Source organism: Pinus tabuliformis, chromosome Q (genome assembly GCF_031772625.1).
Source record: "Pinus tabuliformis cultivar Carrire ecotype Pingquan chromosome Q, CPIR1, whole genome shotgun sequence".
Classification (NCBI taxonomy): Eukaryota; Viridiplantae; Streptophyta; class Pinopsida; order Pinales; family Pinaceae; genus Pinus; species Pinus tabuliformis.
In genome coordinates, this window is record NC_142296.1 from 222269853 (window position 1) to 222286139 (window position 16287).

A 16287-nucleotide genomic window follows, 5' to 3' on the forward strand; every position below is an offset into this window, starting at 1 on the left:
TCACAAACTTGATGGGTAACCCTTTCACAATGGGGGTTTTCAGGGTGTTGAATCCATATATACAGTAAAAAAACTAGTTTAAATAACACAAATCAAGATTTCACCTCAAAATTTTCCACCGAATTCTGGCACCTAAAATTCCATCGATTTCAAATCCATTCTGAAAGTCAAAATCATCAACATTATATACAACCACTGCCAAGATCAAGAATATCAACACGGTAGAACAGTGCACACACATCACTCTTTCATTTTTTTTTTGTTCACGGTGCTATATGCAGTCCATACAACGCTGAAAGGATTTGTGCGTCTCTAATGCGTTGAAGCTTTCAGCCAAATTTTTAACTACAAGCACTAAAGCATACAATTTACATGAGTGAACAACTTGCATTGAATTTATCCCTACATGGAAGTGATCTTTGAAGTAGTACAACAACATTACTAGCTTAAAACCATGACTGATAAACTTTGAACTTTCTTCATCCAAAATATCTCTTTGAGCCAAGAAGAATACATGCCTCAAAGTTATTCTGCACAAGGGCACAAAAGGAATGATGATTACACTGAAAAGTTTAAGCATATGAATGAACAATTCAAAACAAACAAATAGAAGACATGGATAACATATTTACTCACTTTTACTTCATAGGATGGCAATTACTCCATGAGAATACTCAAAGAATCCCTAATGGATTGCAAGTCAAACATCTTAGATTCCAATTTCCTAGTTGTGTTGTTGTTCAGTGATGGAAATTTAGCTTTACACTCTGAGAGTTTTCAAGGATTGTTGATGAAGATTACCATATTTTACCTTGGCAATCTTAGTCTTCACCACAAGGGTTTCTAGGGTTTGAGAAAAGAACGGGCTTAGAATTGATATAAGATAAGATAAGATAAGATAATTATATTTATGTCAACCTAATGACCACAAAGTAGGTCAAAGGGATTGTTGAGCACAATGATGCCCATACAATGTGGGAGAACCAAACAGTCTCTTATAAAAAATACAATGCAGGAACATAAAAGATACAATGTATGGAATGCCCTAATGGAGAAGATCCAGGAGTTGACTAAAGAACACTGAATAAAACTCCACAAAGTTTTTTGGCTCAATAAAGGGTCGGTGGGAAGTGCGGACTGTCCACTAAATCATTGTCTAGGGGAGTCTGAGCACTTCTAAGGTATGGAGAACCTAGTCCGTCTCCCAGGCATGGATTTGAGATGGATTTTCTACTGAAATCTCATGTGGGGGGGTGAGGTCCCATGGATCCTCACTAATCTAGAGTCTGGATATGAAACGATATCAATTGGTCTCTTGGTGCCCTTGTCTGAACGTAGTACACTGAAAAATGTCATGATCCTCTGTGTGGGGTCTAGTCCGATGGGAGGATAAATAATATGCACTCAAAACCTGAGATCCTCCTGCATATATAGGTCCAAACATCTCTAGTCGGGATACTTGAAAAAGTCTGTGAGGCTCTGAGAATCTTTGAACAAGCAATGGAACCTTCCTCTAATATCGTTGTAGATAGGGCATCCAAAAAAGAAGTGCACCTCGGTCTCTACTTCGTGTAAATGACATACCTAGCAGATTATGTCTGGTCTATCAATATAGTGGTTCATCTCTACCCAAATTCTATGAGAACCTACTCTGAACTAGCCTAGAGTAATGTGAATAGCATGCATCCATTAGGGAAACGTATAATAGGATCGAACAATGAGACCGTCTCTCAACTCCAAGAAGTGCTCAACGTAGAAGGCCATCTTTGGGCGCAGCCCTCCTGGAGGATTGACCCAGGTGACTTGGATAAACCACTTATAGATGTCCTCTTTGATGATCTTGTTCAACTCTTGTCTAGTAGGTAGAAGGTGACCAGGAGCGTCCATGTAATATAGGAAAGGAGGGAGATGATCCAATTGAATGCCCACTGACTCTAAGAAATCTGAAACTCCTATAAACCAACATCTAGCTCGGTCCCAAGGAGTAGAATGGGCAATAGTCTCAGAAGAGAAATATGCCAAGTAAGGATATCCGCCTCTACTCTTTATTGAGTCCACAAAGCCCCAGACATGATGCAAGAATGAGACTAAACTGAGGATTGTCTCAAGCCGAAAGGGATGAGCCCCAAACTCTACAAGGATGATGTGCTGAGGTACTCCCTGTTTGCACCTAATGATGTGACGTAGAAGAAGAATCTGGACTCTCTCAACTAAAGCCCAATCTAACTCAAGTAAAGACGATCCCCAAATATTTGATCCATATAGAACAGTGGGATGGATCAAGGTGTCCATGAGGCTCATCTTGGACGAGATGTCCTAGAAGTGATGTCGAAAGCATTGTCTCTCGAGAAGGGCTAAGGATCCATATCCTTTGTTGATTCGAGGTTGAAGTGCTGGTCGCAAACTAAAGCGAGGACCTGAGAATTGCACCCCCAAGTACGTATACGTGCTGGTGATATCAACCTCCTTCCCTATGAATAGGAAGTGAGGGTCTGAATTTTTATTCATTCCATTGAATATCATAACCTTGGTTTTACCTAGGTTGACTGTCAACTGTCGAAGATCGCAAAATAGAGCTAAGGCATCTAATTGCCTCTGTAATCTTTCTGGAGATGAGGATAGGAGGACCACGTCGTCAGCAAAGAGTAGAATAGATATTAAAACCTGGTGAATAAGGCAGCCATTAGTGTCCTGGATATGCTCACATAGAAAAGCCTCCAACTCATCAATATAGATCCCAAACAGGGTAGGGGTCAATGGACAACCCTGTTTAAGATCAATAGTGATTTGGATGAAATCAGACATCCCATGAGCCATGTGAATATGACCAAGGATGGACTCATATAGGCACATAATAGTTGTCAATAGGGTCGTCTAGATGCAAATATCTTTGAGTCTCTGGAGTAAGGCTTCCCTCAGAATAGAGTCAAAAGCTTTATGAAAATCTACAAAACAACAATAGCCTTTCGAAGAGCAGTGTCGTGCCTCCTCAATCACGGTGCGGAAGGTGAATATGTGGTCAATGATTTGATGATCTAGTTGAAAACCTTCCTGTCCCCTAGCTCTGAGTTATCTTCACTCAAGTTCACTAGAGAACTTCCTATGTAGAACAACAGCATACAACTTCAAGAACGTGTGGCCCACCATGATCATTCTGTAGTTATTGGGATTTGAGTTGGAGCTTAATTTGTGGATAGGATGGATGATATGGTGTGACCATGCTGGTGGAAAACCTTCATGGACTACATGGTTGAAGAGATAAAACAAGTAGCTAACCAAAGGATGGAAACTGTGTTTAAAGAACTCTGCTTGGTAGCCTTCTTCATCGGTTTCTTTGTTGTTGTTCATCACCCAAATGGCCTCTCTAATATCTTTGTCTGAGAATAGGTGACAAGAAGGGGGCGGGGAGGTAAGATGAATTTGGCCCTGCCCCGAAATATCATAAAGGTTGGAAGTGTGAGAGAACATGGATGTAGGGTCGAGGTTAGATGGAAGAGGGGAGTGTCGGGGAAGGATGGTATGCTGGAATTTTTTAGGGGAGTGGGCAAGGAGAGCATAAAGTTCTCGTCTTCTTTGAGAGACAAAGAGTTGTTTCTTGCAACGAAGGAGACAATGATAAGAAGCTTTGAGGTTAGCGTAGAAGGGCTGAGATTGGGTGAAAGCATATCGAAATTCTCTATGTAGAGTCTTTCATTCGTCATCGTAGCATTTGTTCATGGTGGCAAGATCCAAATTTTCGGGAGATGGAAGTGGAACGAGTGGAGTGGGGGAAGGATTTGAGTGATGCTTTCTATATGGCAGATGAATGGCAGGTGTATTTAGTGGAAGAAAAATTAAGCAAGGAGAACCGGGTCTCTGATGGGAGCATCTTGTGTAGGGTAGAGGAGAAGATGTCAGGGTTGCCTTTATCAAATCGAAAGGTGGTTCGGGGTGGGCCCCGAGGGGAAGGATGGGGTGGAAGGGGAGGGTCAAACCATAGAGAGAATGAAATAAGTGCATGATCAACAAGGGGGATAGGGGAGACCGAGAGATGGTGAATAAAAGGGAGCAAGTTCTGGCTAGCGAGGACATAATCAACTACACTTGCACCCCTGCCATATGGCCGACATGTGAAAAAGCAGGAGTATGGGAAATAGGGAAGCCATTTAAAATTGAAAACTCCTGTGATTCCCCCAATTGCAATATATGCTTACCATAAACTATAGTGGGCCCCAAAGCATCATCTGACATCCACTGAAGCCCTACTTAATATGGATCTATCCCTTGGGTACAAAACACATCCTTTGATCGATCATGGAGAGGGATTTGGAGATCTCTAGTACAAGCATTGAAGTCACCTAGGAGGATGACTTCCCAAAAAAAAATTAATGGGTGATGCCGGTGTACAAGTCTATAAAGGGGTCCCCAATTGAGCCATTATGGATGGAAAATGGTGAAGAGGTTGGGGGAAAGTAATAGACTGCAATGTAGATGTCCCTCAGAGGAGAGACTCTGATAGTAATCTGAATCCACATAAACCTAGAAAACTCATCTTAGGCTACTAAAGATACCATGTTCCAAAGTGAGTCACTAGCCAAACAAGCAACTCCACCTGATCCTCTAACCTCTCCCGAGCTCCTCATCTCCTGCCTGTAAATTGAGAACCAATGGTAACCTACAATATCTAGGAGAGGTCAAACAGGGCTTGCATTAGTCTTGGTCACGAAGATGATGTCTGTTGATTCGAGAGCATCATACAAAAGTCCCTGTGATGACCAGAAAGATCCATTTCCATTCCAACAACAGATAGATATGCTTGTACCCTGTCATCTCCCCAAGTAGTCTCGTCATTTGGAACCTCTAGTTCGGGGTTCCCACCTAGGTGGTAAGGAGTCTTGAATGAATACCCAAAGTTTCCTGATAACTTCCCATTTCCCTGCCTACTATGCTACCACATATTCTCTTGATTGTTTATGTTCCACAACCTGTGGTCGAGTGAGGTCCTCATCAAATAAAATCCTGTTGGGGAAAGAAAACAACTTCCGCTTAGCCCTAAGGTCATGGAGTCGATTGGATGTAGTCCAAAACCTGAGGAAGAGAGTGGAGTCATAGCCCAGCCAGGTTGTGTCCAAATCTGTATCGAGAGGCTAACGGTATCCTAAAGGAACCTAGCCCCCACTTCCATAGGATCTAGAGAGGAGTGAGGTAAGGGAAGACCTCTCATCTTGAGATTCAATTCTCTCACTCATCTGGTGCATTCTTCCACAAGTTTTTCTTGCACCACCTCCTCAACTGCTGTAAGAGGGGTGGGAGTTTTATCCTTTCCCTAAACCACACATGCCTAAGAATTGATGTGTGTCTCAGTTTCTTGTTTGAAGGTGGCATGTTGGGATCATATTTCTTCCTGCTTGCTTTGAAGGTCTAGAATTTCTACATGCAACGTATCATTTGGAGGATGGAGATTTTCCTTCTCTTTTCTTTCATGTAATATCTTCTTAAGGGATAAATTATCCCCTTCCACCTCCAAAAATCTGGTAGAGAGGGTGTGTATTTTTGAATAGAGCTTGTTCTTTTCAGTTTCTAAAAATTCCATTTTCTACAACATTTGTTTTACCTAGGCTATCCAGAATGAGAAATTAGACTCCATGGATTTTTCATGGACACCAGTTTCAAGTTGTACCCCTTGACCCTCAGCCACTACTACTGCGGATTCAGGTGAAGCTTGGGGCTCTGATAGGATTTTAAGGAATTAGTTGACGTCCATGTCTAAGTCCATCAGAGGTCCTGTAAAAATACTGCACAAATAGAGATCATTACTTCAGCTTTTATACATTTGATTCATAATATTTGTCAAACACTTAGTGTGCATCCCAAAAAAACATTGCATCTCTCTTCCTTTCCTGGTATGTGCCTCTATTGTTGCTGTCTACAGTCGGTTCTTAGAATGAATAACCTGACCCCCACTGCTACCCTGTTGGGCACTGCTTTACCTTGTTGGATGCTGCTTTACCAAGTAGGATGTCAATGGACAATCGACCCCACTGCTCCCTTGCTGGGTGTTGCTTACCCCTTTGCTGTGCGCTTAAATCATAAACAAAATCGTCACAGGCTCGATTATGGTGGAATCACAAGTCTTTGCTTCCTCTATGTTTTTTGGACCTGGAATAGATTATAGTCTCGAACTCGCACATGATAAATAATGTCGATTCACATCTACATACGTTCTATAGAGCTTAAGCGTCTGAGGCTGGATACGCATGAAAGATGCCTTCAGTAGTATTGAAAGATGCAAGCAGTGTACACCCTGAGAGAGAGCGGTTTGCTCAACTCGAGTGTTGTCAAGAGAGTGTTTCTTCAAGTGTCTGGATATTGTGTGGAGCCTTCCAAGAAAATGCCGCTGCAGCTAATAGACCTACATATCTATTCATTACTTGGCGAGGAGAAAGGTAGTTGTACTACAGGGTTTGTAATATATTATCAAAGCACTGATGCCAAATGCAGACATAGAAAAAAAAATTTCATATTCCATTTTCCTTATCCCGTCCCAGATGCAATTGGCAAGTTTGAAGAGAAATCCTGCAGAACATCATTGCATAAACCCAGATTACCTAGAAACACATCAAGAAATTTAGTCAATCGCTGGGCTTGAGGAAAAGATCCATAGAAAGAATTATAAGACAAGTTCAAATCCATTAACAACGAAAGGTTGCCAAGCTCAACTTGAATTTGTCCCATTAGAGAGTTCTGTGAAATATCAAGTGATTCCAATTAGGTGACATTCCAAAGACTACTAGGAATTGGACCTGTTAATGCATTATATGAAAAGTTGAGATATTGCAAACCCTACAATCCATTCAGATCATCAGGTATTCTCCCAGATCGTTCATTATCAGAAAGATTGTTGTGAAGATAAATCCCCTCTGCAGACATAGACGATCTCTCTAGCCCAATGAGTGGGTCTAGCAACAAACTAAACAAAATAATGCAGACTTTCCTAGCTTATGTTTAAAAATGTAGAGAGAGAGAGAGAGAAAGCTACCTCGCTCTGATGCTAATTGCTCAATCATTTGGTGATGGCTTTGATCCCTTAGCTTCTAGGCTCACTCATTTTTTCCTTACGTCTGAGTACCTATGAAAGAGATCAAAAGACAATACAAGATACAAGAGAATAAATAGTATATATCAAACATAAACTACTTTATAGATCAAGGAGTATGAAGCTAAATGCATAAATATTTAGACATTTATGGAAAGTGAACATCAGATGTATATATTAATGAATCAAATAGAGAAGCATACAACCATTCCCTTGATGTTGGAGACCTCCTTTTGGTGGATGTCCAATTCCAAGGCAAGACTCTTCAAGCACTCCTTATCCAAGTTAGATGGGCAACATTTAGGCATAATCTCAGCATAGGAATGCAGGCAATCAATGACCAACCATTTGGGAATGGACGTGATTTGATTTATAGGAAGGGAGAGGGAGTTAGGTATCCACAAAAGAGGGAGGAAGGTCCACATCTCAAGGGGAGTGCCCTTAAAGGTAGGATCAAGATCTCCAAATGAGAGATCTCGACCATATATCTACCCAGCAACATCTAGCTTGTTGTTTCTCGAAGTTTCCAGTATACAAAGCTTCTCCTCCATTTTGAGAAAACCTACCAAAAGAGGTTCATTATGGGTTTTCATATCCAAACCCATGCCGGTAGTGCTAGGTCAAAGAACTGTAGCCTACCATCAGCACGGGCAAGTAGTGGAGCAAAGAGCGTTGGTCCTGAAATTTAAGGTTTTAATCAACCTTCTCCAGAATTGACTCAGGGCAGTTTTTCTTCCATTATTCTGGGATGTTTCAATATGTTTTTCATGATGAATACACTTCACAGTTGTCAATATTTTGGCACTTCGGAATGTGGAATAGGAAGTGAACAGGAAGTGTGAAAAAATATTGTGTAACATATGCCCCCTAAATCATGAAGGCAAAACAGAAAGTGATGGGTGAAATGATTTACAAGTCAAGGCAAGGACCAAAAAACACCATCAGGAGACCTGAAAATCAAGAATATACATATACATATTTGACATCTTTGATATAAACATTCCTAATGATACATGAATAGGCATATAAATAATACATGAATCCATGGTATGGGAACAACCATCTGAACATAAGGGATCGTGGGCATGAATCCACTGTATGGACGTGTTGATGCCTCTAAAATCGTTGCATCAACATCGGGAAAAACCACCCCGTCCGGACCTTAAAGCAGCCCCTTTTCCGTTTGGTGTGGTGGCTCCGACTGGATGTAATGGGACCAGTTTCCCAGTGATATATGAGTTGTTGGATGATTGGTGTGTAATGGATAACGAGAGTGATAAGTGCTTTATTCTAAAGTGCAAAAATATACAAGGCTAACTAATCTATCTCGGGAATTCCTCTGACAATGTGATTATTAATTGTTTTTATTGACAAATAAACATGAAAATGATTTATTCATAAATAAAAATATGCATTCATATGATAATTACTCTGTTCAATTAATTGAACAAAGTAATAATTAAAACATTATCGCACTGATCTTAATATATCACTGATATATATATGTTTAAAAGATAACAACTCAGAAACATTCAAAAGTGACAAGTAAAAGAATTGTTGTAGACACATATATATATCAATAATAGCAATGCTGATAAATGCTAATTCACATAGAAATATAAAGCGAAAACATAGATAGTAGTACCGTATGCATTTGGATTTCCTCCGATATGAATCACATTCAAATTCTGCCTTCTAATTTGAAAATACTTTCATAGGAAGCAAAAGTGCATATCTCATAAAAGCCTTCTTTGTCAAAATTCAGAATTCTGGTTCAGTCTTTTATAAAAAATATATATCAGAAGTACAATAGTGCAACCTCCGATTTAAGTCTTAATACAAAATTGAGGACCCTTTCTAAAAACATGAAAGGGTCTATAAATACTACAAAAATAACAAACTATGAAAGAAATATGCTATGTGCTGGTATAACCAAAACATAAAAATATGGAATTTATCTTGAAATAGCAATGCTGCAGTCGGTTGAAAGGATTCACTGAATTGGCCTAGCATCTTGTGCACGCAGTTGACAAATGGCAAGCATTGGCTGGACCTCTGGTGGCTGACTCATACGAGAGTGTAACTGAGCTGTAAATGTGGCATCGGCAAGTTCGGGGATCATGTGGTTGATCACATCTGTGAGACATTTCATCGCCATTTGCTGACTGTGTGGTTTTACAAGGAAAAACCAAAACATTTCCCATGTTAAGTTGTGAATGCCTCCGATCAGTTTTTCTCTTTGGATTAGTTCCTGTTTCCACTGTTGTTCTATTGATTTCACCTGTGGGAGTTTGCTTGGAGAGCATTCTGTTATTAGATTACATAAATATAGACTATTGTTGATTAATTCAATCAAATTATTTGTCACTGATCTGCATCTGGATGTGGCTCTCTCAGCTTTCATTAACTGAGACTCCCATTCGGAAAATAAAATTTCTTTATGTGACTCCTGTATCTTTGGCAAGTTGGCATCTTTTCCTTCTTTTGAATCTTGCCAAGATAGAAAATTATTTAATCTTTCATCTGCCTTCTCTAACTCAAGCCTTGCTTCTACTGATTTCTCAATCATAGATGCTGAGATGTCACATAAAGGAATGGCTAATGACATATTATGACACAACAGGTCCAATTGTCATGATAAAGCCTTGGTCATCTCCAGGGCTTCAGTTCTGAATTCTTCTAACTTGGGATATCCTTTGAATCACTCTATTTGATCCTTCACTTGAGCGATTTGCTCTTTTGATTTATTCACCTGCTTGTTCAATAGCTGTAGTTTGCTCAATGCTTGGGATAACTCTTGTTGCTTATGGATGGCCTGTTCATCAATTCTCTGCTTTTCATTAATTAATTGCTCATTCAACTGCTCATTAAGCTGTTTCTGTTCTGCCAAATGTTGTTCAAGTTGCTCTATTTTTTGTTGTCGTTCTAGCGATTGTGCCTCTAGTTGAATGTTCGCTTGGTCTTTTTCCTTCAACAATTGACTAACCTCTGAAGCCTTATCTATTGTTGCCGCTGTATATGCTCCGACATATTGAGATAGTTTGGTTAAATCCTCGGAAGGATTTACTTCCTCCCTCCATACCACATTCATCATTTCCATCTGAGGAGTCAAAAGAGGAGAGTGATCAATTTTCCTCTTCTTCCTCTATCTTTTGATTACAACACTATGCTTAGGGCTATAGAAGACATCTAGTGGTGGTATCTCTTCGACATGCAAAAAAATCTCATCAGTGGGATTTTCAGGAATGATCTCAATATCTTTATGAAACTTAGATGGGTCGCTTGTTCCTGTAATCGGAACTATGTTGACTGCTATTTTCTGTGCTGTAGACGCCTATGGTGTAGTGAACCCTTGGGTGTTCTCTGGATTACTGATAATAGAATCAAATTGTTCCCACTCCTTGATTAACTTAGGGTCAACATTAATGTGTGTATCAAGGGGTTCACTAACTGTTACCTGCTTCTGCTCCTGTTATGGTGTCTTCTTCTTTTTGGGAATTTTTTCCATTTCAGGAGCATTCTCAGTGATTTTCTGTTTACTGTGGCTTTGTGGTTGAACCATTGAGGTTGTAGCTAATAAATCTAAAGGTAGGTTTTCCAATGTCTGAGCCCCGAGCCTATGGAATTCCTCGAGTCCTTCTGCTCCTAATTTGATTTTGGCCATATGTTTGACCTGGTGAAATACCTCTGCTGCAACAAATAGGTCGTCAAAGCTATCATTTTCATGATCAAATCTAGCGATTTTGGCCTGAGTAGTAACATTGTAGGCAACAACTCTAGGATCATATTGCCTTTTTGGGATAGTTGCAAGCTTTAGTAATTTTATTTTCTCAGCCTCCTTCTCTGCATGTTTGAAATCATGCAGGGTAAAAGCACCACATCGAAAAGGAAATGTTGGCCACATGTGCTTTTTGGAATCCCTAAGATTCTTTGAGGTTCCTTCAACTGTTATCTGATATGCCAGTTCTCTGGCCAGTAGTTTATCAGGGATATATAATGGAAGAACATGAGGATTGGCAAGACTGCCGAAAAGTCTGATGTATGTGAAATTTTCTTCTCCAAACCAACTACCCACTGCTGTTAGGTCAATTGCTACTTCCTCGGATATCCTAGGGGCAGGCTTATTGAATAAGGAGTAATATACAGGAAGAATAAAACCATGACAAATTCTATACAAATGGTTCTTATAATGGGCCTTCCATAGCTCTTTGTGATAGATGTGAATGGGATTGGGATCCTGGGGAGTCCATTTCCATCCGAGAATGGGATATTCAGAATTAAAACAGATGATGTCCATAATATAGGCACTGAAGTAAAAGGGAGGTATCACCCGGGAAGTCACAGACCTCTTTCTTCTATATTCAAGTATTTCGGTGGCCATTTTATCAGAGAGAATATTTTCCCAATCCATAACATAACCATGAATTGCAGCTTCCATTAATGGGACCATATCTATGGAGAATTTAGTAGAATCATGGACTCCCCAGAGTCTACACATCATTGCACCCGCATAACAATAAGGAGAGGCTAATGAATCAACAGAGTACATACCCGATGTCTCGTGTTTGTGCTTGGTTGGGAAGTGCCTCCATTGCCTGATAGGTTCTGATTCAATGTCGTTTTCCTTCACAAAAGCTTCCAGGAATGCTTTATTATAATGCTTCTCTGGCTTGGGTAAATGGTACATTTGCCTGAGGTCCTCTGCTCTAAATGACCCGAACACTTTTCCTTCGGCTGTACTAAACATCCTGTCTGTAGTTGCAATTCTTTCAACAATCCATCTGACCACATCATTATATGGCAAAACCTTGGCACGCGCTGCTATCCTGTGTAGGTATGAGCAAGCCAATTCTTTCAACGTATTCTCTGATTTGCTTGTAGAATCTGCCGTAGCTTCTTCTTCGAGTTCTTTAGGCTCTTCCGCTTCTAGTAAATTATAGATACTCTCCCAGGTTGCTTTTCCTAAGCCGAGGCACGTCGTATCTGATATCAATCCTTTCTTATTCGGCTCTGGTTCTTTGGTTACAACAGGAGCTTTGGCTTTCTTGACCTTCTTTCCCATTTTTTCTGGGTTCATGAGTTCTGAGTGACTCTGCACAGACAATGGAAAACGTAACAGAGAAATATTTCTGATGAAAGCCAATATGGAATGAAAATAGTTAAGGTGATTTGCGTATGATAAACCAAATGTAATTAAGTATCACCACAGGTGAAATCCTCAAGGGATTCACCCTTAACTGCGAAATTAATGACCATCATAGCCGCAAATCGTAGTAAATAAATGTCATAATTACCCGTCGCATTGGCCATATGCTTAATGATATTTTCGAGCGTTTCTTTAGATTTCCCCGATCAGCGATCAGGGATAAATCGTGAATCGCAATCGGGGGATTCAATGGGTCAAGCTTAACGTTTCAGACTAATAGCTCCGATTATGATAAAGGAAAATATAATAAGGCGGGTGTGTTCAGCGAATAGTTTGGTTTCTTTATTTAAAATTTATATTCGCAAATAATACCTTTTAACGAGGTTTCTTTGAAATGAACGCCTTTCTTTATAATATTGCAATCGAGAGATTCAAAGTCATCCTTGCTATGTGTTGTGTGATACCTCCGACTGCCGATTGCGATTACATTATCGGATTGGAGGTTTTATTGAGTACCTATTTGAGTGCATCCTTTTATCTTTGCGATATGCGATCTTCATCGCTTTATCGCATCGGAGAGTTACTTATGATGACTTTTCAAAAGGATATTTCACATTTTATCAAAAGATTTTGGATAATAGCTCTATTGCATCGGGCCTTTTGATAAGGGTTTTTATGTGTAATATGATTAATGCCAGGCAAGCGGTTTTATTAAATCACTAATTTTGTCTAAGTTTATGAAAAAGGGACCCATTTCTATTTAAAGTTTTTTGATAGAATTTTAAAAATGGGGGGTTGTTGTACAACACAATAATTGGTGATTCACTGGATGAAACAGTTATCTCTAAGAATATAATGCAATATTCTGACTTTCTTAATTTGGAAACCTTAGAGTATAAAGAAAATAATCTAAGAACAATTAGATAATCATTAACTCTGATTAATAAAAAAATGTTTCTGCAATTTCTTTTTCATCTTAAAAATAAAAACATTCAAAGTTTATTTAAGCCTTGATTGGTTGATAAAGATAAAACAACAGGAATTCTCCAACTTAGCTTATATGATGACTCCGTTGTCATAGGTAGAGCCTCTATTGCCAGCAAATGTTTATAGTCTCGACATGGTTACCTTTTAACCATTCAATCATTCATTGTCCCATCCATTTCAGAGTATAATTTCTAAGAGTAAATCCAAAAAGATATGTTTCCACATATTTTCTTTTTTTGCATTTTCCATCTTCTTTATTTCTTATTTTAAAAGATAAAAAGTCATTGTCCTAGTTTGGTGGCCAGATGTTGACAATGCCATTCACTGGTTGTAGTGTAACTGAACAAGCTAGCTTGTGATGAGACCCCTTGTCTATAAGTATAAGCCATTACCCTGTTTTGATATGCAGTATTGGTAATGTCACTTTAATTAGTTCCCATGATCATGGTAAGCAGGTTCGTAATGAGACCTCTCATCTTCTATATCAAACATATTTTAAAATTACACTCTGAAAAATCATAAACTTTTGTGGATGGGGTGAATGATTTACTCCTTAAGAGAATATGGATGACAATTTAAGAGTTGTAGATGCTAAGTTTGGATCAGTCATTGCTTTTTTATAGATAACCTCATTTGGGTTTTAAAACTTGGGATGATTTACAATATTTTCAAGGTTTGAAAAGATCTTACAAAAATAAAATAAGTTTTCAGAGTTTCATTCTATCTAATTCCCTAGAACTTCCTTATCTTCCTTTAGGGCTTCCATTTATCAAAAGTAAATATTAAAACTATTTTTTTTAAACAACCATCAAAATAGTAAAGGCCAATAGAAGGCCATTTACAACCTTATTTTCTAGCAAACAAACAAAACTGCAAATTCATACCAATAGACTACAAATTGAATATTTACAAATAAGAGGGGTTACCTCCTTAAGTAAATAATTTCTTCAAGATAAGCCCATTGACAGGAAGAGAATCTCTCTTTCCTGATAGATCTTGCAATATGAATGTTGATGGGCCTATCTTCTCGATGATTTGAAATGGTCCTAGCCACATTTTCTGAAATTTAGTGTGTTTACCTTTATCTTCGTGAGCTTTGTCTCATTTCAAAACAAGATTACCAATCTATAAAAATTTTGGGCTGGTGGAAGTTGTATCAAAAGAGGACTTAATAACCTGTTGATGCTTTGCATGTGTAATTCTGGCTTTTTCCCTTTCTTCTTCTAATTTAAGGATTTGATTATATCTCAATTGAATAGAAGATGAGGGATTTTCTTCAATAAACTGCACTAAGGCTAGAGATGGGAGTGCTAAGTTTGCTGGTATGACAGCTTCCTTTCCATACACTAAATTGAATGGAGAAGTGCCTATTGAGGCCTTCTGCGTTATGCGATCTGCCCATAGTGCAAATACTAAAGACTTGTGCCAATTCTTTTGATTCTGATCAATAATTCTCTTAATGATTTTGATAAGATTTTTATTGGTTGATTCTGCTAAACCATTACCTTGAGGGTAGTAGTTTGCAGAGTATTTCAATTTAAACCCTCTTTTAATAGCAAATTCAAGTATGGTATTTCCAGAGAAATAAGATGCATTATCGAAAATGAGAGCATTAGGTATGCCAAACCTGGTAATGATGAACTGATCTATGAAGTCAATAATTGCCTCAGAGTTGGCTACCTTCAAAGGAATTGCTTCTACCCACTTTGTAAAGTAATCCGTGGCTGTAAGGATATATCTGTGCTGTTTGGATGAATGTGGAATAATTTCTCCAATGATATCCAATCCCCATTGTTCAAAGGGTTGTTCAATGTTGACTGGTTGCAAAGGAAAAGCTGGCTTTCTTTGTCTTCCATTGGCAGTTTGACATGTTCTGCATTTCTTTACATATTCATGGGTATATTTGAATAAGGTGGGCCAGTAATAACCAACATGTATAATTCTGTGAGCTGTTGTCTCACCTCCAAAATGTCCTCTTGTTGGACCATCATGTAATTCCTGCAAAACCTTTTGTACCTCAGTTTTTTCAAGGCATCTTAACAAAACTGAATCATCTTTGTCCTCCTGCTAGACCATCATGTAATTCCTGCAAGACTTTTTGTGCCTCAATTTTTTCAAGGCATCTTAACAAAATTGAATCATCTTTTCTTCTAAACAACACATCATCAATAATCTCAAAGTGTTTTGCTTTCAATCTTAAAGCACGTTTATTTTTGTAAAAGAGATTAGAAGGAGCGTACCCATTTTTTAAATAAAATAAAAAATCCACATATTGAGATTCAGGGTTGATGGTACTTATCTCGTTGATTTCCTCAATATTGTTTGAACCTTCATGCTCTTGAATGTTAGAAGCTCCTACTAACAACCTGCAAAAACTTTGGCCTTTGACAATTTTCGCTAGTTTAATGTCCAAATCATATTCTTGTAACATTGTAACCCAGTTGGCCCTCTTCTCTCCTAATTTCCTTTGGACTAGTAATTGTCTCACTGCTGAAAATGGGACTATTACTTTTGTATGAGTTCTCAAGAGCAAAGGCCTAAAGTGTTTAATAGATTTGAACACAGCGAAAGCTTGCTTTTCTACTTCAGAATAATTAATCTCAGCACCTTGAAGATTTGAACTAAAAAAGGATATGGGTGCTTCAACGTTTTGATCATTGATTTGTGTCAATACAACTGTTGAGCCTCAAACCTGCACTTCTTCACACATCCTCTCAGCCTCCTTTTTCTATTCATTTCCTTCTTTTGCCACTCATTCCCTCCATCAAATTGCTCAAATCATTGTATTTTAGGACTTTTTACATGGTTTGCTAATTATGCTAATGACTGTTGTTGGTTTAGAATTTTGGTTCAAAGTGCTGCGTTTCCGCAGCTCACACAGGGTTTCCGCATCTGATCCCAGTTTCCGCAGCCAACCCCGGATTCCGCAGCTGTTTTATTAAATGATATGTTCCAGGTGTCCTTTGGGAAGAAGAGCCACATGGGCAAGTTCGTGGAACCAAGAACATGGTGTGTATCCTTCCAGCTCACCCAAACCGGTCATAAAAAACCTGTGGTCAACGAGGAGGCAAATACGGTC

At 38.8% G+C, this 16287-nt stretch overlaps 1 protein-coding gene across 2 annotated transcripts in view; it reads right to left on the reverse strand.

Moving 5' to 3' along the window:
- Positions 1–183: 183 nt before the first annotated feature.
- LOC149218996 (clavaminate synthase-like protein At3g21360) overlaps positions 184–16287 on the reverse strand; it is a 37499-nt gene continuing 21395 nt past the window's right edge. Inside the window, exons 4-5 of one of the 2 annotated variants that reach the window (XR_016249203.1) lie at positions 7019–7108; positions 184–530 (exon numbers count right to left, since the gene is read on the reverse strand). The gene's annotated coding sequence lies outside the window, so the exon portion shown is untranslated. The remainder of the gene's footprint in view (positions 531–7018; positions 7109–16287) is intronic. The other variant, XM_089384213.1, reaches the window with a different exon arrangement.